The sequence below is a fragment of the Neoarius graeffei genome, chromosome 17 (genome assembly GCF_027579695.1).
Source record: "Neoarius graeffei isolate fNeoGra1 chromosome 17, fNeoGra1.pri, whole genome shotgun sequence".
Taxonomy (NCBI): Eukaryota; Metazoa; Chordata; class Actinopteri; order Siluriformes; family Ariidae; genus Neoarius; species Neoarius graeffei.
The window spans coordinates 34,310,114-34,332,971 of record NC_083585.1 but is presented as its reverse complement, the minus strand read 5'-3'; the positions used below and the strand labels follow the sequence as shown (position 1 = coordinate 34,332,971).

Genomic DNA, 22,858 nt, shown 5'->3' with positions numbered 1-22,858 from the left:
GTTGTACAAAACAATGGCAGAGGCCTGACTGACATCAGAACATAGTCACTGAGTCAATATTGAAACACCTGCCTGTGGCCAAGTGGTCACTGTACTGAAGGAAAAGCAGAGAGGCTCATTCAGGGAGGGCTGAGTGGTAAGAAAGATGATTACACAAAATCTGTTTACACAAAATCTGTAGGGAATTTTTTACTTCAAGAAAATACATCGCTGTTTCTTGATGCGCTAAATCTCTTTTAGCCAACTAGCAGAAGTTTTTCCTCCTAATCAGGCCCACTATACAAGTTTTCATTTATCCCTTAGTACAGTTTCCCCCTTTCCACATTGCAGTTCTCAAAAGTTTAATTTTACCCCAGAAGTGGCTGTACAGCCGGCTGCTCATGTGCTGCTAACTCGGCTAATATTAGGAACAATCTAGAAAAGCACTCGGAGAGCGCAGACCTCCGCCAAGAATCCTTTAAAAAAATCCGGGATCCAGAAGGTGATCCAGATCACCGCCAAAATTTAATGGATTGTTACTTGTGCCCAGTCACACCTCTGGAAAAAAATTTCAGAGCAATCCGTTCATTACTTTTTCCGTAATGTTGCTAACAGACAAACAAACAAACAAACAAACAAATGCTACCGAAAACATAACCTCCTTAGCGAAAGTAATAATAATAAGTAGAATGCATTTCCAGAGAAAATGCGAAAGTGTGCTTGCTCAGGTGCACTGCCATGGCGACCTGGCAAGAGAGGCGACCGCACAACAAGTTTTGTGTCAACACGCGAAAGTTTGGCCAAGACACAAGGCGGATTCTCATACGGAGATGACAGGCTGGCAAGGTTCTTTACAGGGACATCCCAGAGCATCACTAACATGAAAATTTAGATGCAATTCTAAATCCGTAAAGAGATATGACCCAAAACACGTTTTTGCTCATTGTGGCGCCCCCTAGTGGCCAAATGACACCAAATTTGATGAGGGTACATGAACTGGTGCCGAAAGTCATCTCAACAAATATGGTCTTGATACGTCAAAGCGTTTCTGAGATATGAGCCAAAATACTTTTTTTTGCTAATTGTGACGCCCCCTAGTGGCCAAATGACACCATATTTGATGAGGGTAGTTTGGATGGTGTCCAAAGTCATGCCACCAAATATGGTCTTGATATGTCAAAGCGTTTCCGTGGTATGAGCTCACTTTCTGTTTGGTGGCTTCGCCATCGATTTTGATTGGCTGCCATGGGCGAACGCTTTGACGTATGAGAGCGAAACTAATATCCTTCATTAGGCATGGACTGGAGATCACGTGTGCCAAGTTTCATGATGATCGGACAAAACATTCGGCCAGGGTCACTCTACCTTCACTTTGGGCAAAATTAAAAATGGCGGAAAATCTAATTAGGCGGAGAATGACGTCATATGGTGCGTTGGAATCGTCTAGCTCCAAGGATTCCAACGGCACCAGACTTATGAAAATCGGACATACAGATCAAAAGTTACGTGCATGAACGCATGTAAGACCGTGATCAGTTGGTGGAGCTAGAACGTGAGACGTACCAACATGAAACTTGATGAAATCAATCAGGGTCCACTCCTCTATCAGTGTACCATGTTTCATGACTTTACACCTTATGGTTTGGCCTACAGAAGGAAAAATCTGTTTTTTTGCATCGCGCGCCCATTCATTTCAATGGGGAAAAATTAATCCTTTAAAAAAATCCGGGCTCCAGAAGGTGATCCGGATCACCGCCAAAATTTAATGGACTGTTACTCGTGCCCAGTCACACCTCTGGAAAAAATTTCAGAGCAATACGTTCATTACTTTTTCCGTAATGTTGCTAACAGACAAACCAACCAACCAACCAAACAAACAAACACTACCGAAAACATAACCTCCTTGGCGGAGGTAAAAAAGGTACAATCTGTGTTTGTGAAATTGCAAGCTAAGCCTCTGGCTAGGATACAGCAAGATTTATTACTATCCAACAAGAGTGGCAAGTGTATGTGTGTACTGCCTTCAGAAACTGTTCAGGTTTATTTGAAGGTGTGACCACCTCCTGACACTCTCTAACCAGGCATGACAAAAACAGAAGCCCGAGCATGAGCTGAAGGAAACAGAACTGTTTTGGGTGGTGTGAGGAAGGTTTAGATCACAGGCAGATGAGGCCACACAAGTTTCTGCTTTTCTGTCCAGCACATCCAAGTTACTGCTTTATCTGAGATCACAAACACCTGTTGCACAATCCACTGACAGCAGAAACTGTTTGTAGGGCTAAAAATTAAATATTTATGAAATATGACTGCTCCTGCTGTTCTCCAGAAGCAGCATTTGATTATAACAGCTGTGAGTGGCTGGCACTCGTGACGATTGTGCCATGGAGACGGGACTTCCTCCTGCCTCAAAAGAAGTGATGACCAACTCACTGCAATGCAAATACCCTCAGTAAATATTCTTTAAAACAAGGCCTAAGACATGACATGAATTTCCCAAACTGGAACGTGCGAACGCAGCCATGGGAGGCTGAAGTAAATTTTCATAGATCAGACCTTAAAATATTTTTGAGATATCTCCTGGAAGGGGAAATGGATTTATAAAAGCATGTATCCTTCAGGTAGGCGGCACGGTGGTGTAGTGGTCAGTGCTGTCGCCTCACAGCAAGAAGGTCCGGGTTCGAGCCCCGTGGCCGGCGAGGGCCTTTCTGTGCGGAGTTTGCATGTTCTCCCCGTGTCCGCGTGGGTTTCCTCTGGGTGCTCCGGTTTCCCCCACAGTCCAAAGACATGCAGGTTAGGTTAACTGGTGACTCTAAATTGACCGTAGGTGTGAATGTGAGTGTGAATGGTTGTCTGTGTCTATGTGTCCGCCCTGTGATGACCTGGCGACTTGTCCAGGGTGTACCCTGCCTTTCGCTCGTAGTCAGCTGGGATAGGCTCCAGCTTGCCTGCGACCCTGTAGAACAGGATAAAGCGGCTAGAGATAATGAGATGAGATGAGGTATCCTTCAGGTTGATAGACGGACACAATGCATTCCAGAACTGCATGAGTCAACAAGCTGAACTGCACAGAAAGTCAGCACAGGTCTCACGTCAGGTTTTAGGCCTCTTCTTTTTGATGGGACCAATAGGTGTTGAGTCCTCAGCCTGGGGCCTGGATGTGCACCATTTGTATTGAAGAGGGCACTTGTGTGTTTTTATGAGATTCAACTGGAGCTCTATCTGGCTATCCAAGTGCCTCTCCTTGGAGCGGGGGTGTTTACTTCCTAGAGAGGCAACAGTGATGTTTGCTTCCTGGAGAGGCATAAATGGAGTACTTCACCCTCCCTTTTCTTCTCCTCACAACACTTTTGCATGATGGCCACTGCTAGACCACACAGGCCTTTAAATGAATGCTTAAAAGAGAACCAAAGAACACAAGAACAGCTATATACCTACCAGGAGCAACATATGTCTTCATGGCGAGCAGATCTGAGCTTCCCAGCTTTTTAAGTCAGCAGCTTTGATGGTGATGATTATGCTGCAAGTTCAAGTAACATCTTGATCGCCAACCTAATGTCTGTGGAACTAAAGGGCCTATTTGGGGAAGCCAGAAAGTGGCATGCTTCCACAGTTTGATGCACAAATCTGTGCAGTAAACAGTGGTCCATCCCTCAGGCCATTCTTCTCTGTTCTCTGAACAACTGTAGCCTCTCACACACACACGCACATTTGTGTGTTTTTTTCTGTTGCCCAAACATGTCTTCAGTTGGATGGAAGTGAACAGGTCAACAATGTAAAATGCAATGCAGCACCATGTGTTAATAATTTTCTAAAGCAGTATGCATTCCAGTGTGAATGGTTGTCTGTGTCTATGTGTCAGCCCTGTGATGACCTGGCGACTTGTCCAGGGTGTACCCTGCCTTTCGCCCGTAGTCAGCTGGGATAGGCTCCAGCTTGCCTGCGACCCTGTAGAAAGATAAAGCGGCTAGAGATAATGAGATGAGATGAGTATGCATTCCACTCACTATAGATATGATAGGAAGATGCACTTAAATTGATTTACAGCACTGTTGGATGATACATGGAACGGAATAGACACACTGGGGTGAGAAATGGACTTGACTGAGATTTATCTACGTAAGCAGAACATTAGAATATCTCATCTCATTATCTGTAGCTGCTTTATCCTGTTCTACAGGGTCGCAGGGAAGCTGGAGCCTATCCCATCTGACTACGGGCGAAAGGCGGGGTACACCCTGGACAAGTCGCCAGGTCATCACAGGGCTGACACATAGACACAGACAACCATTCACACCTACGGTCAATTTAGAGTCACCAGTTAGCCTAACCTGCATGTCTTTGGGGGAAACCGGAGCACCCAGAGGAAACCCACGCGGACACGGGGAGAACATGCAAACTCCGCACAGAAAGGCCCTCGCCGGCCACGGGGCTCGAACCTGGACCTTCTTGCTGTGAGGCGACAGCGCTAACCACTACACCACCGTGCTGCCCAACATTAGAATAATGCAGTCCAATTAGGACATTTTAGAGCATGAGAGTGTATTTTTCATGGCTGGTGTGAGTCCATACAAATACACGAAATCTAAATTACAATGACCTGCCCCAGAAACTGGCCAAAAAAACTGAACACATTCAAAAGTTGTTCAAAAACCAGTGGGGGGAAAATAAAACAAACAAACAAAAAAAAACCCCCACAGATGATGTATATAGAATGGGAAATACCTCTAAAATCAACTGCAAGATGACCAGTAAGGCCTTTCTGTTTAGTTTAAGCCAAGCACCAAAAGATGTGGCATGCCTTGTCAAACTATAAACAAAGGCCTTAATTCTATAGAAAGGTTTTAAAACTTTTTACTGCACAAAATTCTTGGACATACCCAAGCTTTCAACTCTTTCAGGAGCTTTCATCAGGGATAGGAGGTGCATTAAACAACTTTCCTGGCACAGTAGCGCCATGAGAGTCTCTTTACAGCCTTTTCAGCGCCTAAAGCAGCCGCTTCAAAGCACACATGGATTTCCTCTGAAATGAGTGTATTCGTTCAAATACAAAATGTCTCTCAGCGGCAACTTTAATAGGAACTTGTTCTTGATTCGAGGATCCCTGTTCTTGACTAGCAGTAGTGGAACCCAATGTGGTCTTCTGCTGTTGCATGCAGAGATGCTTTTCTGTTCACCACCATTGTAAAGAGTTGCTATGAGTTATTATATCCTTCCTAGCAGTTCGAACCAATCTGGCCATTTTCCTCTGATCTCTCTTATCAACAAGACATTTCCACCCACAGAACTGTCGCTTTCTCTGTTTTTTGTTTTTCACACCATTCTGTGTAAACTCTTGAGACTTATGTGTGAAAACCCAAGGAGATCAGCAGTTTCTGAAATACTCAAACCAGTCCATCTGGCACCAACACCCATGCCACAGTGAAAGTCACAGAGATCACAATTTTTCCCATTCTGATGTTTGAAGTGAACATTAACTGAAGCTTTTGATTTGTATCTGTGTGATTTTATGCATTGTGCTGCATAAAATCACAATGCATAAAATCACACAGTTATCTAATCAGCCGATCCCAGTACAATGCATTTTATGCACTGTGCTGGGATCGGCTGATTAGATAACTGCATAAAACAGCAGGCATATGGGTGTTCCTAATAAAGTGGCCCGTGAGTGTGTGTTGTGTATATGAGAGCGAGGGGGGGGGGGATATTACATGGCTTTGCAAAGATATGAAGTTTATCTCTGAGTGGTGATTGTATACATCATGAGGGAGCAAAGCAAACGAGTGAAATATTTTTCAACACGAGAAGATAAACTTCATATTTTCACGCTACTGTGTAATATTCTTTTGATTATATAGACACATCCACAAAAAAAAAGCAAGTTAATCAAAATGATTTTGAACCAGTTCGCCATTTTGACAGTGTGCGTCCAGTCAGCAGGAAAACACTGGGAATGAAGTCATCAGAGTGAAAATACTGAAAAATGCATATATGTTATTTACCAGCTGGGAGGTCCGTATCGTGAAATACCGTGACCGAGGTCTTGAAAGTACTGACCGAGGTCACGGTATTTCACCATACGGACCGACCTTAAGCTGGTAAATAATATATATTTTTTTTCTTTATCAAATTCTAACAGAAAATGAGAGCGCCCGAAAGGGCAAACTGAGCCAAGCCGCCATTTTGAATCCTCATTCACGGCTGTAATGCAAATTGCTTCCTCCTCGGTATACAAGTGCACTTCCATGGCAGGAAAAAAAAAACTACATTTTGCCTATGTAGTCCCCTATTTATACAAAATTGAGTCATTCAGGATTCAGCCATGTTTTTGCTCGGCGTTAGCAAGTTACAGGTTTTTAGCTTTCTCCTGAAATGTTTTACTTTATTTCTTCTTTTTCAGGGTAGTAAAACTCGCTTTCGCTGTGAAGACTGTCATTATCACTATCCATGATGTAAAATTAACTCATTCCCTACGGCAAGCCGCTGACAGCGGCTCGGCGAATTTTCCCATTCCCTACGGAAAGCCGGTACTATCGGCTTTGGTGACGTCATACGGAATTCCCTCGGAAGCTCCCATAATAAAGCAGTACACGTGAATTTGACCAATCAGAGCTGTAGAGGACTGCACATAGACCACATTTGGATATTATAATTAGCAGGAAGCCCGCGTAGGGAAGGTTTATTATAGCAGGGATAGACTGCTTTAATATTATTATAGTATTATAATATAATACTATAATATAATATTATGACTGATGCTTGTGAAACCTACCTACTTCAGAATTATACAAAAATAATTCCATATTTAGAAAGGACAGGTTTCAAGGACTCTGTAAATTTATACTTTTCTACCTCTAAAATAATTTGTTATGGAGATAGAGACATTTAACTGAATGTACCTATTAAATTCGTGATTTTCACAAAAAGTATTCCGTCAAAACGTGACTGAAAAAAATTGAAGTATTTTGTAAGGAATGAGTTAATGCTATTATGCTAAGAAATGCTGGCAAAAATTTATAAGATTTTTGATAAAAATCTTATAAATAAATCTTATAAAAAAGATAAATGTTGACAAAAATTGCTACTATGTACAGTGGTGCTTGAAAGTTTGTGAACCCTTTAGAATTTTCTATAGTTCTGCATAAATATGACCTAAAACATCAGATTTTCACACAAGTCCTAAAAGTAAATAAGGAGAACCCAGTTAAACAAACGAGACAAAAATGTTATACTCTGTCATTTATTTATTGAGAAAAATGATCCAATATTGCATATCTGTGTGTGGCAAAAGTATGTGAACCTTTGCTTTCAGTATCTGGTGTGACCCCCTTGTGCAGCAATAACTGCAACTAAACGTTTCCGGTAACTGTTGATCAGTCCTGCACACCGGCTTGGAGGAATTTTAGCCCATTCCTCCGTACAGAACAGCTTCAACTCTGGGATGTTGGTGGGTTTCCTCACATGAACTGCTCGCTTCAGGTCCTTCCACAACATTTCCATTGGATTAAGGTCAGAACTTTGACTTGGCCATTCCAAAACATCAACTTTATTCTTTAACTATTCTTTGGTAGAATGACTTGTGTGCTTAGGATCGCTGTCTTGCTGCATGACCCACCTTCTCTTGAGATTCAGTTCATGGACAGATGTCCTGACATTTTCTTTTAGAATTCACTGGTATAATTCAGAATTCATTGTTCCATCAATGATGGCAAGCCGTCCTGGCCCAGATGCAGCAAAACAGGCCCAAACTATGATACTACCAGAACGAGAAACCTTTATTATTCGTCACATGCACACTTCAAGCACAGTGAAATTCATCCTCTGCATTTAACCCATCTGAAACAGTGAACACACACGCGCACACACCCAGAGCAGTGGGCAGCCCAGAGCGCCCGGGGAGCAGTCAGGGGTTCGGTACCTTGCTCAAGGGCACCTCAACCCAAGGCTGCCCCACGTCAACCTAACTGCATGTCTTTGAATTGTGGGGGAAACCGGAGCACCCAGAGGAAACCCATGCAGACACGGGGAGAACATGCAAACTCCACACAGAAAGGCCCTTGACGGCCGCTGGGTTCGGACCCGGAACCTTCTTGCTGTGAGGCAACCGTGCTAACCACTACACCATGTTTCACAGATGGGATAAGGTTCTTATGCTGGAATGCAGTGTATTCCTTTCTCCAAACATAACGCTTCTCATTTAAACCAAAAAGTTCTATTTTGGTCTCATCCGTCCACAAAACATTTTTCCAATAGCCTTCTGGCTTGTCCATGTGATCTTTAGCAAACTGCAGACGAGCAGCAATGTTCTTTTTGGAGAGCAGTGGCTTTCTCCTTGCAACCCTGCCATGCACACCATTGTTGTTCAGTGTTCTCCTGATGGTGGACTCATGAACATTAACATTAGCCAATGTGAGAGAGGCCTTCAGTTGCTTAGAAGTTACCCTGGGGTCCTTTGTGACCTCGCCGACTATTACACTCCTTGCTCTTGAAGTGATCTTTGTTGGTCAACCACTCCTGGGGAGGGTAACAGTGGTCTTGAATTTCCTCCATTTGTACACAATCTGTCTGACTGTGGATTGGTGGAGTCCAAACTCTTTAGAGATGGTTTTGTAACCTTTTCCAGCCTGATGAGCATCAACAATGCTTTTTCTGAGGTCCTCAGAAATCTCCTTTGTTCATGCCATGATACACTTCCAGAAACATGTGTTGTGAAGATCAGACTTTGATAGATCCCTGTTCTGTAAATAAAACAGGGTGCCCACTCACACCTGATTGTCATCCCATTGATTGAAAACACTTGACTCTAATTTCACCTTCAAATTAACTGCTAATCCTAGAGGTTCACATACTTTTGCCACTCACAGATATGTAATATTGGATCATTTTCCTCAATAAATAAATGACCAAGTAAAATGTTTTTGTCTCATTTGTTTAACTGGGTTCTCTTTATCTACTTTTAGGACTTGTGTGAAAATCTGATGATGTTTTAGGTCATATTTATGCAGAAATATAGAAAATTCTAAAGGGTTCACAAACTTTCAAGCACCACCGTATGTTTGTTGTTGTGAACGAGCGAGTCGCCAGTGGTCCGTAACCGGGGTCCATAACTGGGGTCCGTACCGTAGGATACGGACCCGCTCGCCAGCCAAATCAGAGCGCAGGATTTGATGGAAACCGGACCGCGAAAAAAATAAAGTATGCTACTCAGGTCCACGATGTAATTCATATGAAAAATACTCGCTTTTCAACACAAGAAGATAAACTTCATATCTTCAAGCCAACGTGTGATTTTCTTTTTATTATACAGACACATTCAAAAACAATGCAAATTTATCCAAACAATTAATCAATTTCTTCACGAGTGAAGATATTGGAAAATATGTTACTCTATGTCCCAGATGTAGTTTGTATGAAAATACGAGTGGCATATTTCCCAGTAAAACACTTGTGTCTATATAATAATAAATATATATGAATGCTTCCTCCAGTTCTCTAATTTGCTATAACTAGGTGCAGAGAGGGTGGAAACTGGTACAGAGAAGCAGGTAGACAATTGTATTGGACGATGTTGAGTAGGAAAATAGCCTTCATTTGGGCTCCTCACATGGAGTCTGTGCAACATCAAACCACGACTCTGCAACCAAGTCTGACAAACATCACTTAAACTGGATCAGGGCTGACCAGCTTTGATCCGCGTGTAATCTCTCACACACACGCACACGTGTAAATAGACATGCTGGGGAAAGCAGACAGTTGCATATAGAACAGTACAACCAGCCTTTTAGTAATTACAGCATGTTCAAACAATGTCACTTTCATTTCAAATCCAGACACTGCTGTATAAAATACCCACCACACTGATATAGTGTAATGTGGGGCTGCAAAATATTTCATGCGCTTTTCATCACGGTAATTATTTTTATAATTTAATTTGCAAATTAAATAAAACTGACTGCAATGTTTGTAAGTTTAGTTCAAGCTATTTGGAAGACATTTCAAATCAGGTTTACTGACTGTAGTGCATTACATTTTGCATTCTTCATAAAGATTTTAATGGTTTGGTTGCATTCTATGGTAAGATACATTTACATGTTTGCTCTTCGTCAAATTTAAATTTTGAAAGATAGACTCAGTTAATGTGACTTAAGAGCAGTCTTATGTGCATTCAAAGATTTAAAGCATCTAAGGAATGAGGGCTTATCCATACGTATGGAAGAAAAATCAGTTTTCTGTAAATGTAAAAACAATTTTAGCCCTACGCATGCTGAATCATCAATCAATAATTAATCAAGATAATCACTTGATAAATAAATAGCAATGACAATCATTTAACTTTAAACAGAGTCATTTTAGATAGAATTGTTCAGCCCTAGTGGAATAACAGAAAAACACAAGGGCTGGATGAAAATGTTTAGTCTGCAAAACATCGGATTACTTTCGTCAGTCAACAAGTGATCCAATCTTATTTTCATGATGCAACTCTGTGCTTGCTCTCACGTATGATTAGATTAGATTAGATTAGATTAACTTTATTCATCCTACATCTGGGAAATTCACGTGTTACAGTAGCAAGAAAATGTCAGACAGATAACAAATAAAACTGAAATAAAAATTAGACAAATGAAGGATTAAATACAGAGGGCTATTTGCATTATCTATCGTGAAAAAGTATAGAAAAATTGCCTTATTGAGAGGCTCGGAAAAATTGCACATTACAGGTAGACTCTCTCTCTCTCTCTCTCTATATATATATATATATACACACACACACACACACACACACATAAAAGGGCCTGAGAGATGGCAGAGGTAGTAGTGGTGAAGTAGTGCAAATTAAACGACAAACAGGTTATTGGTGCTACGTTACAAGTTGTGGGTGTTATACAGTCTGACAGCAGCCGGTATGAATGACCTGCGGTACCTCTCCTTACACCGTGGGTGTAGCAGTCTACTACTAAAAGAGCTGCTTAAAGCCCCCACAGCCTCATATAGGGGGTGAGAGGGGTTATTCATGATTGAGATCAGCTTGGCTAACATCCTCCTCTCACCCACCATCTCAATGGAGTCCAGAGGACAGTCCAAGACTGAGCCAGCCGCTGGTGGCAACACCATACTGTTGGTGTTGCCAAAAAGAAAATCATAACAAACTGAGACAGCATCTCTCAGCTGTCAGATCCCATGCTCTCACACATGTGCCAAAGAGTCTTTTATGGGTGCAGCAGCTAAACAATACCAACCCACACCAGGTGGGCAAACAGCCACACAGTCACCTAATCAACAAATAGGAACATGTCAAGAGCAAGCAGACCAGGTGACGCAGCCTGATATAATAGGATACTCAGGACACAGGTAGGAGGAGTGTTGGGATACAAAGTACTGTTAAAACACCACTTCCTTTGTGAGAGGTGTCTCAATATAACAGCAGCTCTACTACACTGGTCAAAGTGATGCCTGTGGGGTATCTCTGTTCTGCACAGATGGTGCAGGTGTAATAATACTGCCAGTGAGATTGCCTTTGCCACAGTGTCAGACGCTGAGAGATAACAATCTTGTTTGTGGAACATTCTGTCATCAAGCCGTGGAGGTGCGCATGTTCATTTTCATTCTCCTTTCATACACATTGAGCAATATCACAGCCATAAAATCGAAACAAGTCACATAACAGCCCAACATTCAGCTTTTTTAATACTCAAAGCAACAGCTAAAACAGATTTTAGAAACACTGAATGATAACCATGTCTGGATAACTCAAGTCCTGATCAGAGGTGTCAAGTAACGAAGTACAAATACTTCGTTACTTTACTTAAGTAGAAATTTTGGTACTTTCTACTTTACTGGAGTAATAATTTTTCAACCTACTTTTTATCTCTACTCGTTACATTTTCAAGCATTTACTTTTACTTCGTTACGTTTATAATAGTCTCGTTATTTGCATTTCATTCGGCTTGACACTTGCGACACTTTAAAAGGAAAAAAAATCAAATCCAGATCATTCGCATCACACACAAAAAATAACAGAAACAACCCAATCAAGATAATTCGCGCCATTAAATTTGATTGTGGTTGGATGAGGAATATAATCAAAATGTCATTACGACACCCTATTGGTCTGTACCCGACCCATCACTTGACGCAAATAACGACCACGCTTAATGTTCGAAGTCGAAGAAGACACTCTGTCAGAACAGAAGATAGTTAACTGGCATGGTAAGATGTCCGTCGTAGAGACTGAGGAGGAGAACAGCGAAATGTCCCAACCGACCACGAGTGAGGAGGTTGGTAGCCAGGGACCACCCTACACCCATGGCCATACCTAGAGGAAATGTTCAAGGTGGTTGGAACAAACCACAATTCGTACAGAATGCAGTGCAAGCTCTGCGCACTGAAATACCACGAGATAATGGCGTTCAAGAATTCACCGTCAAATCTCAAAAAACATACTGAGGTAAATTTCAAGTTTCTAATCAACCCAATAATAGCAAAATGTCATGGTAGCTTCGTAACATACAAATGGTAAATTTCCAAAGTATGCTATGGCTGGGTACATGCTTAGACATGCGTGGATTTACTTTTTACCAGCAAGGTATTTTTCAGTGTTTCCAACTTTGTTTGGTGGGCTCTGTGAAAGTTGGTATTCGTCTTTAGCTTGCTAGGTGTTGTCTGACCGTATATTGTATGCGTAATATTTATTAAGTTGCTTGCGTAGTGTAGGCTACAAACTGGTTGATAAACCATGCACTAGCATGAGGTGCTTGTGGGAGAAGGGTCTTGCATGAGCTGCTTTGTAGAAGGTCTTTTACTGCAGAGCTGCAAAGCCAAACCTACCGTTCAAAGCTCCTGCTGGTTTCATGTGAGGTAATATAGCAATGTTCGTTCGTCTAGCGGGCAGCGGGCATACAGTATACAGTAGACTAATACCTTTATGCATACGCTTGCAGGCATTGTTTCCTTGCACTTAAAGCCGAATTCGACACATCACTACTAGTTACTCGCGTCTCCCGTTCACCACTGCTCTTGACTAGTTTGCTAGGTTCCCTCTTGTTTAACTGCCACTGCAAAGAGTTCTTGCAGAGAAAGATCCCACGTCTGCATTTATATCACAGCCAGCAAATTTCGATTATGGACTCTTAAAATAATTTAGTACATTGGGGTTACAAGCTCACAAACTAACTCATTCTAATGAATGGGATTAGCAACTGTGACAGAAAAACATTTGTGACTGTTTAAACTTAACACATTGAGCCAATCTTTATATTACTTTGTCCACCTAATAAACTGCCACTCAGGGCGCTCCAAGCACACAGCAATCAGAGCTCTGACTTCGACATCGTTAGTAAATTGCGGGCTCTCGTTCGTTTGTCAGGAGTGGAATCCCCCCCACGAACCATATGCGGCATTCTCTTTTCTGAGTCAGGTTAAGTTTACAAACGCAGTTATGGTAGCTTGGTGGGTGTTAGTGAGTAAAGTGACCGGTCTTAGCTTAGTAAACGTTATATTAGCTTGTAGTGTGTCGGCATTCCAGCGGCCGCCCTTTCTCTCCTCGCCTGTGTTCAGCCTCACATTGCTGGAACACAAACATTCTGTTGACTTCTCTCATTACAACACTTACAGACAACAAGTCATTATTACTTGTGCTCCATGAAACACATTTTAATGGGTCAGGAGAATGTACTGTATGTGGACTTCTAGGCTGCGCCTTTGTCCTTAATAGCATTTTTTCCTCTTTCATTACTTTTACTTTTGTACTTTAAAGTAGTTTAGAAATCAGTATGCTTTTTACTTTTACTTGAGTAAAAAGCTTCAGTTGATACTTTTACTTCATGAAAAGTATTTCTAAACCATAGTATCTATACTTCTACTTGAGTAATAAATGGTAATACTTTTGACACCTCTGGTCCTGATGATCCATCTGGTGTGGGCTGGTCTTGTTAAAATAGTTTGTGGCAATCAAGCAGCCATATGGATGAGAAAGAGTGTGAAAGTGAACTGCTGAATCTATTATTTACTAGTCTAGATACCATTCTAGCATCACTGTCCCATTAATGTACGCATATCTGAAATGTCATCGTACACATCGCAATGCAAGGTTTTTTTTATATAAATATACAAAAAAAAGAAAGCAGACATACAGTATACTAAAACTATATTATACCTATTTTACTGTATATGTCACGCCACACGATTTTTGTACCAGATGCTCTGTTTACAGAATGCACAGAAATGGCGTTGAAAAGCGTGTGATATTTTGCACCATTTTCGCTGGCTTGCTCACTGAGGATAGACTAGGGATAAAATTAGCTCATGTTTAAAGTCATAAAAATTCTGTAAAGCTGCTTTGCGACAATGTCTACTGTTAAAAGCGCTATAAAAATAAACTTGACTTGATCCAATAACTATCAACGAATAATCACCTCAATAGCACCCCTACGTTTACCACTTTTAACATCATCCACGACTGTGATGGACTGAGGCTGGTTCTACAGGACTTGAGACAGGGACTCGTTTTAAATGACTACCGTGTAGTTACTGTCCAGAACCAGAAATGAGTCAACATTCGACAGCGTCCATTCACTGTACATGTACGGACTGATTCTGAATCCTGGTCACCATGTTTTCAACGCTGCGTGTTCAGAGGTTAGAAAGAATAAAAACACATTTTATGACTGACTGTCTTGTATCAGCAACAGTTCTAGCTTTGCTGGTAACATTTTGTACAGGTTAAAGTTGGTCCCATGTTAGAAACAGATTATCAGCGACTAATATTCTGATATAATGGGCACAGTGCTGAAAATAAATTTGGCATGGTGCCAATCAATCAATGAGGCGTCAAATTAAATTACCTCTAGCTGTTTTGCAAATCCAGAGTAAAAGTAGTGTCATTCTAGTTCAAAAATACACTTTAGACCGAGCTGAAACATCATGTACATCATGGACATTTTGAAGGCTTTCTGCCTCGAAAATGGACCATTTTGGGTTGCGCACACGTGATTTCATGTCAGATTTACAGTAACTTCCCTTGGTCCAATTTCACTTTGGTTTGTATTTCCTGCATACGGAGGCCTGGTGGTGTAATGCAGCAGGCATAACTCAAAATCCATCATCTGAGCATCTGGTATGAAAATCTGGTGGACTGACACTCATACAGCCAACAAAGGAAATGTACAGTGGAAGAATATTTTAATTTGTAACAAAGTGGTAATAATATGTTAATTAATTATGCAGATTGCATGTGTCCTAATTACCAAATGTTCCATGTACTGGACTAAGTTTGGATCCATAAACTACAGAATTAAAAGTGTTACACTTATTTACTATGCACCACTAAAAATTTCAAATTATAAGATAATTTGATGCACATTAAAGTTATTAGGGCCTTTTAATATCTTAATTAAGACAACTTTTGTTATACATTTAAAAATAAAAACTAGCGATATCATAAACTGCCATTTCGATGTCACCAGTAGCGGCTGGTAGTCTTTCAAACAGGGGAAGCTGGTCGGTTACGATATTTCCAGATTTTAAAAGAAAAAACACATCAATTTTGCCCATACTCTTGCCTCTGATCTGGCTGATTTTTGGCAGCGTCACAAACTGTGAAATAACAGGTTCTTTTGGCCCATTAGCCTACTGTCCAATATACATGATGGTGGTGTTGGGGGGGGGATATTTTAACATTTTATATTTTAAAATTGTGGCATGTTGTTTAAAAATTGACCTCGGCTGTGTTTTTGTTTAAAAATGTTTTCCAAATTGTAGCGGTGTTTAATTCATATCCAGAAAAACATATATTCCAATATAATATACTCAGCATAAACATTTTAAATAGAGTCTATATTTTTGGTCCATCCATGACATATTACTAAAGTAGCCTATTTACTGTTGTTGATGTGGGTCACTTGCTGTTAGCCAATTCACTTTCTCGTACCAGGAGAGCTGAAAGGAACGAGTATTATTCCCTACCTTTTTCACCAAGTCAGTTTGAGGCGTTGGTCTACCCTGCTCTTTAATTTTAATTTTTTCCTCGAAAGGAAGACTGGCAAATGGCTTCGCCAAAATTAAATCAGCAATGCTTGGCATCCATGCGCAGCTTTCTTGCTAGCTGACTAGCCCCCTCAAGTTCAGTCACTCAAATAAACAAAATTTCTGGAACTAAGATAGCAAACTTGACAACACTATATTTACACTTTATTTACAATGAAAATATATACAAACTAAAAAAGCTGGTAGAAACCGTATGTAATGAATGAAATCGAAACGTAAGCCGATCTCTTACAATACACCACAGCACTTGCGAATCCGCATGGGACTGAACTGATGTTGCCAGATACTGCTGACGTTATCCAGCCCAAAATATGTTCCAAACCCGCCAAAATGCACTTAAAACCCAAGGGCTGGATGAAAATGTTTAGTCTGCAAAACATCGGATTACTTTCGTCAGTCAACAAGTGATCCAATCTTATTTTCATGATGCAACTCTGTGCTTGCTCTCACGTATGATTAGATTAGATTCACTTTATTCATCCCACATCTGGGAAATTCACGTGTTACAGTAGCAAGAAAATGTCAAACAGATAACAAATAAAACTGAAATAAAAATTAGACAAACGAAGGATTAAATACAGAGGGCTATTTGCATTATCTACCATGAAAAAGTATAGAAAAATTGCCTTATTGAGAGGCTCGGAAAAATTGCACATTACAGGTAGACTCATATATATATATATATATATATATATATATATATATATATATATATATATATATAAATAAAACAAGTTGTGGGTGTTATACAGTCTGACAGCAGCCGGTATGAATGACCTGCGGTATCTCTCCTTACACCGTGGGTGTAGCAGTCTACTACTAAAAGAGCTGCTTAAAGCCCCCACAGCCTCATGTAGGGGGTGAGAGGGGTTATTCATGATTGAGATCAGCTTGGCTAACATCCTCCTCTCACCCACCACCTCAATGGAGTCCAGAGGACAGTCCAAGACTGAGCCAGCCGTTGGTGGCAACACCAACAGTATGGTGTTGCCAAAAAGAAAATCATAAACTGAGACAGCATCTCTCAGCTGTCAGATCCCATGCTCTCACACATGTGCCAAAGGGTCTTTTATGGGTGCAGCAGCTAAACAATACCAACCCACACCAGGTGGGCAAACAGCCACACAGTCACCTAATCAACAAATAGGAACATGTCAAGAGCAAGCAGACCAGGTGACACAGCCTGATATAATAAGATACTCAGGACACCGCCCAATCTGGCAACACTGTGCTGCCTGTCTATAGTTGAAACGAGCTTTCAATCAAAGAAAATATCCGGCCGCTTTCACCAATCACCAGTCTCCTCGCGGAAACTGCCATGTCCCTCCCATGTGAGGCTCGGAGTCCGTGGGTGGGCGTTTTCGCAGTATTTGTCCAATAACCATCTTGCATTTTGAGATTGAAAAGCGCAGAGCTCCCAAATGCCGTTGGAGTCCATTGAGGCTGGGAGTCCGTGAGACTCCGTGGGCGGGCATTTTCGCAGTATTTGTCCAATAATCGTCTTGCATTTTGAGATTGACAAGCATATAGCTCCCAATCCACTGAGGCTGGGCTGCATCGCGCTGTCACGAGGGGGGAAACTCACGCACACATTAGGCGAACTGGGGAAAGTTATAAGGGAATGATTTCGTACTGTAGTGGGTTGAGCACATATATTTCTATGATTCTGGATCTGAAATAGCAATGTTATAAGGTCGGCTATAACATAAGCCTAGCACAATTCATCCTACACGACGTTCGTCATTTTTAGAGGAGGCTGAGCCTCCCTCGTTGTCTTAGAGCAATCGCCCGTGGATGTCACTGACATCATCATCATCATCAGAGTAAAATAAAGTGTTTAAGTAAGTGATTAAGAGTCAGTTCAAGTCCCAAGAGAGTGCATCAAGTACAACCCCGATTCCAAAAAAGTTGGGACAAAGTACAAATTGTAAATAAAAACGGAATGCAATGATGTGGAAGTTTCAAAATTCCATATTTTATTCAGAATAGAACACAGATGACATATCAAATGTTTAAACTGAGAAAATGTATCATTTAAAGAGAAAAATTAGGTGATTTTAAATTTCATGACAACAACACATCTCAAAAAAGTTGGGGCAAGGCCATGTTTACCTAGCCTGGGAAATCCCATGCTGCTTTGCACAATCGTTCCGATCTGAAAAGACAGCATGGAAACTATGGTCTAAAGGCTCGCCTGAGTTAGGGAGCCAATCAGAGAGTGGGGAGGGGTGGAAAGACGGTGACGCGTACTACTCGACGAACGGAAGCTTGTAGTTTATTTGGGACTGTTTACGGATCACATTTAACATGGCGGCGAGCGATACGAACCAAACTTTCGATCAAGCTTTAGACACTGTTCTGAATAGTTTAGAGCGAAAGTTTGTTTTAAAAAAAAAAGAACAGCGTTTGGCGTTACAGTCTTTCGCCTCTTCGTCGCTCTAACTACATCACCGGGTACAACTGCCATGATTGGCCATGGGCTACGTATATGCCAAATGATAGACATTCGCAATGTCCAATAAACGGCCGTTGACAATCGTAAACCACACCTCCCCTACGAGAAATTCAATAGGCGGATTCCAGACCATATTTCACTTGTGATATGGTCTGGTGTTAAACAGACTAATGTTTACCACTGTGAGACATCCCCTTTTCTCTTTACAACAGTCTGTAAATGTCTGGGGACTGAGGACACAAGTTGCTCAAGTTTAGGGATAGGAATGTTAACCCATTCTTGTCTAATGTAGGATTCTAGTTGCTCAACTGTCTTAGGTCTTTTTTGTCGTATCTTCCGTTTTATGATGCGGCAAATGTTTTCTATGGGTGAAAGATCTGGACTGCAGGCTGGCCAGTTCAGTACCCGGACCCTTCTTCTACGCAGCCATGATGCTGTAATTGATGCAGTATGTGGTTTGGCATTGTCATGTTGGAAAATGCAAGGTCTTCCCTGAAAGAGACGTCGTCTGGATGGGAGCATATGTTGCTCTAGAACCTGGATATACCTTTCAGCATTGATGGTGTCTTTCCAGATGTGTAAGCTGCCCATGCCACACGCACTAATGCAACCCCATACCATCAGAGATGCAGGCTTCTGAACTGAGCGCTGATAACAACTTGGGTCGTCCTTCTCCTCTTTAGTCCGAATGACACGGCGTCCCTGATTTCCATAAAGAACTTCAAATTTTGATTCGTCTGACCACAGAACAGTTTTCCACTGTGCCACAGTTCATTTTAAATGAGCCTTGGCCCAGAGAAGACGTCTGCGCTTCTGGATCACGTTTAGATACGGCTTCTTCTTTGAACTATAGAGTTTTAGCTGGCAACGGCGGATGGCACGGTGAATTGTGTTCACAGATAATGTTCTCTGGAAATATTCCTGAGCCCATTTTGTGATTTCCAATACAGAAGCATGCCTGTATGTGATGCAGTGCCGTCTAAGGGCCCGAAGATCACGGGCACCCAGCATGGTTTTCCGGCCTTGACTACGCACAGAGATTCTTCCAGATTCTCTGAATCTTTTGATGATATTATGCACTGTAGATGATGATGTGTTCAAACTCTTTGCAATTTTACACTGTCGAACTCCTTTCTGATATTGCTCCGCTATTTGTCGGCGCAGAATTAGGGGGATTGGTGATCCTCTTCCCATCTTTACTTCTGAGAGCCACTGCCACTCCAAGATGCTCTTTTTATACCCAGTCATGTTAATGACCTATTGCCAATTGACCTAATGAGTTGCAATTTGGTCCTCCAGCTGTTCCTTTTTTGTACCATTAACTTTTCCAGCCTCTTATTGCCCCGTCCCAACTTTTTTGAGATGTGTTGCTGTCATGAAATTTCAAATGAGCCAATATTTGGCATGACATTTCAAAATGTCTCACTTTCGACATTTGATATGTTGTCTATGTTCTATTGTGAATACAATATCAGTTTTTGAGATTTGTAAATTATTGCATTCCGTTTTTATTTACAATTTGTACTTTGTCCCAACTTTTTTGGAATCGGGGTTATAAAAACCTTAGCACGTACAGAATCAGATCGGATGTTTAATTTTGGCTTTTTTGCTTGGATGAGCAACATCTCATAAGTCAAACAGTCCCAGGGCATTTTCGTAGAATAATACATTGATTGCACAAATTAGGCACCATGCTCAACCTTAAGGTGTTTATCAATATTTGAGTGGCAATGTTTTTCAGTTCGCTGGTACAGATGCCTGCAGGTGTAGCCAACATAGTCTGCATCACGCAGACCACATTCTCTTGGCTAACCAGCAGTGGTTTGACTTCATGTAATTTGAATTCCTCCTGAATTTTACAACTCATGTAAACAGGATGTAAGGTGATGTTAAGTCTAGCACTCAAAAGAGCCAAGCTGTCTTCTCACCATGTCAGATGACTTCTGGTCTTTAAAAGGCAACGAAAAATGGATGATCTTCATTTTAAATTAGGGCCTTTACTTTGTAAAAGTAGTTTTGGGACAAATTTAAATATTGAAGGCCATGTGAAACATGATAAGTACTATTACAGCATTACTAATGTATTGTGCGAAAATTTCTTCCATTTCAAGCTTGCATGCAAAGGGAGAAAAGGGACATATTCTTGTCTGATAAACCTGGATCCACCTCTTCATTGTTTTTTTAACAAGAGTGCTGTGAGAGCACAATATCCCCCGCTGGCAACTATGCTATAACTCTGGTAAAACGTGACTGAATTGAACAAAATTGCAATACGTGTATTACCGACATATAACAATGAATCCTGTCAAGTTTCATGAAATTCCTCCAAAAATGGTGAGAGGAGTTGTTTTCAGAAGGTGAGCACCCTTCCTGGGACGGACAGCCGAACATCGCCACGACAATCCCCCTTCGGGCCTTTCGGCCAGCGGGGGATAAAAATTGTGAGGGAAGTTGATTTCAGAAGAATGTACACCCTCATGAAATTGCCAAGTTTGGCCTTTTGCCAAGTTTGGTGAAATTCCTCCACAAATTGTGAGAGGAGTTGATTTCAGAAGAACGTACACCCTCATGAAATTGTCTAAGTTATTTAATCAAGGGTCAAAACTCTGGTAAAATTTTCACAAATGAAATTAAATCGCAATATGCGTATTACCGTCATATAACAAGGCCTTTTGCCAAGCTTTGAGAAATTCGTCCAAAAATTGTGAGAGGAGTTGATGTCAGAAGGCAAGCACACCTTCATGAAATTGTGAAAGTATAAGGTTGTTAATTAAAGGCCACAACTCTGGTAAAATGCGACCGAACTGAACAAAATTACAATGTGCATATTACTGACATATAACAAAGAATCCTGCCAAGTTACATGAAACTCCTCCAAAAATGGTGAGAGGAGTTGATTTCAGAATGTGAGCACCCTTCCCGGGACAGACAGACATCGCCATGACACAATCCCCCTTTGGGCCTTTCAGCCAGTGGGGGACAAACTATTGTCTGCAATGTTCTACAACCCCGATTCCAAAAAAGTTGGGACAAAGTACAAACTGTAAATAAAAATGGAATGCAATGATGTGGAAGTTTCAAAATTCCATATTTTATTCAGAAAAGAACATAGATGACATATCAAATGTTTAAACTGAGAAAATGTATCATTTAAACAGAAAAATTAGGTGATTTTAAATTTCATGACAACACCACATCTCAAAAAAGTTGGGGCAAGGCCATGTTTACCACTGTGAGACATCCCCTTTTCTCTTTACAACAGTCTGTAAACGTCTGGGGACTGACGAGACAAGTTGCTCAAGTTTAGGGATAGGAATGTTAACCCATTCTTGTCTAATGTAGGATTCTAGTTGCTCAACTGTCTAAGGTCTTTTTTGTCGTATCTTCCGTTTTATGATGCGCCAAATGTTTTCTATGGGTGAAAGATCTGGACTGCAGGCTGGCCAGTTCAGTACCCGGACCCTTCTTCTACGCAGCCATGATGCTGTAATTGATGCAGTATGTGGTTTGGCATTGTCATGTTGGAAAATGCAAGGTCTTCCCTGAAAGAGACGTCGTCTGGATGGGAGCATATGTTGCTCTAGAACCTGGATATACCTTTCAGCATTGATGGTGTCTTTCCAGATGTGTAAGCTGCCCATGCCACACGCACTAATGCAACCCCATACCATCAGAGATGCAGGCTTCTGAACTGAGCGCTGATAACAACTTGGGTCGTCCTTCTCCTCTTTAGTCCGAATGGCACAGCGTCCCTGATTTCCATAAAGAACTTCAAATTTTGATTCGTCTGACCACAGAACAGTTTTCCACTTTGCCACAGTCCATTTTAAATGAGCCTTGGCCCAGAGAAGACGTCTGCGCTTCTGGATCATGTTTAGATACGGCTTCTTCTTTGAACTATAGCGTTTTAGCTGGCAACGGCGGATGGCACGGTGAATTGTGTTCACAGATAATGTTCTCTGGAAATATTCCCGAGCCCATTTTGTGATTTCCAATACAGAAGCATGCCTGTATGTGATGCAGTACCGTCTAAGGGCCCGAAGATCACGGGCACCCAGTATGGTTTTCCGGCCTTGACCCTTACGCACACAGAGTCTTCCAGATTCTCTGAATCTTTTGATGATATTATGCACTGTAGATGATGATGTGTTCAAACTCTTTGCAATTTTACACTGTCGAACTCCTTTCTGATATTGCTCCACTATTTGTCGGCGCAGAATTAGGGGGATTGGTGATCCTCTTCCCATCTTTACTTCTGAGAGCCGCTGCCACTCCAAGATGCTCTTTTTATACCCAGTCATGTTAATAACCTATTGCCAATTGACCTAATGAGTTGCAATTTGGTCCTCCAGCTGTTCCTTTTTTGTACCTTTAACTTTTCCAGCC

General features: G+C 41.3%; 1 protein-coding gene across 1 annotated transcript in view; it reads right to left on the bottom strand.

Annotated features, from left to right (window-relative positions):
- Nucleotides 1–22,858, bottom strand: part of blmh (bleomycin hydrolase) — a 42,233-nt gene that overhangs the window by 8,284 nt on the left and 11,091 nt on the right. The window lies entirely within an intron of this gene.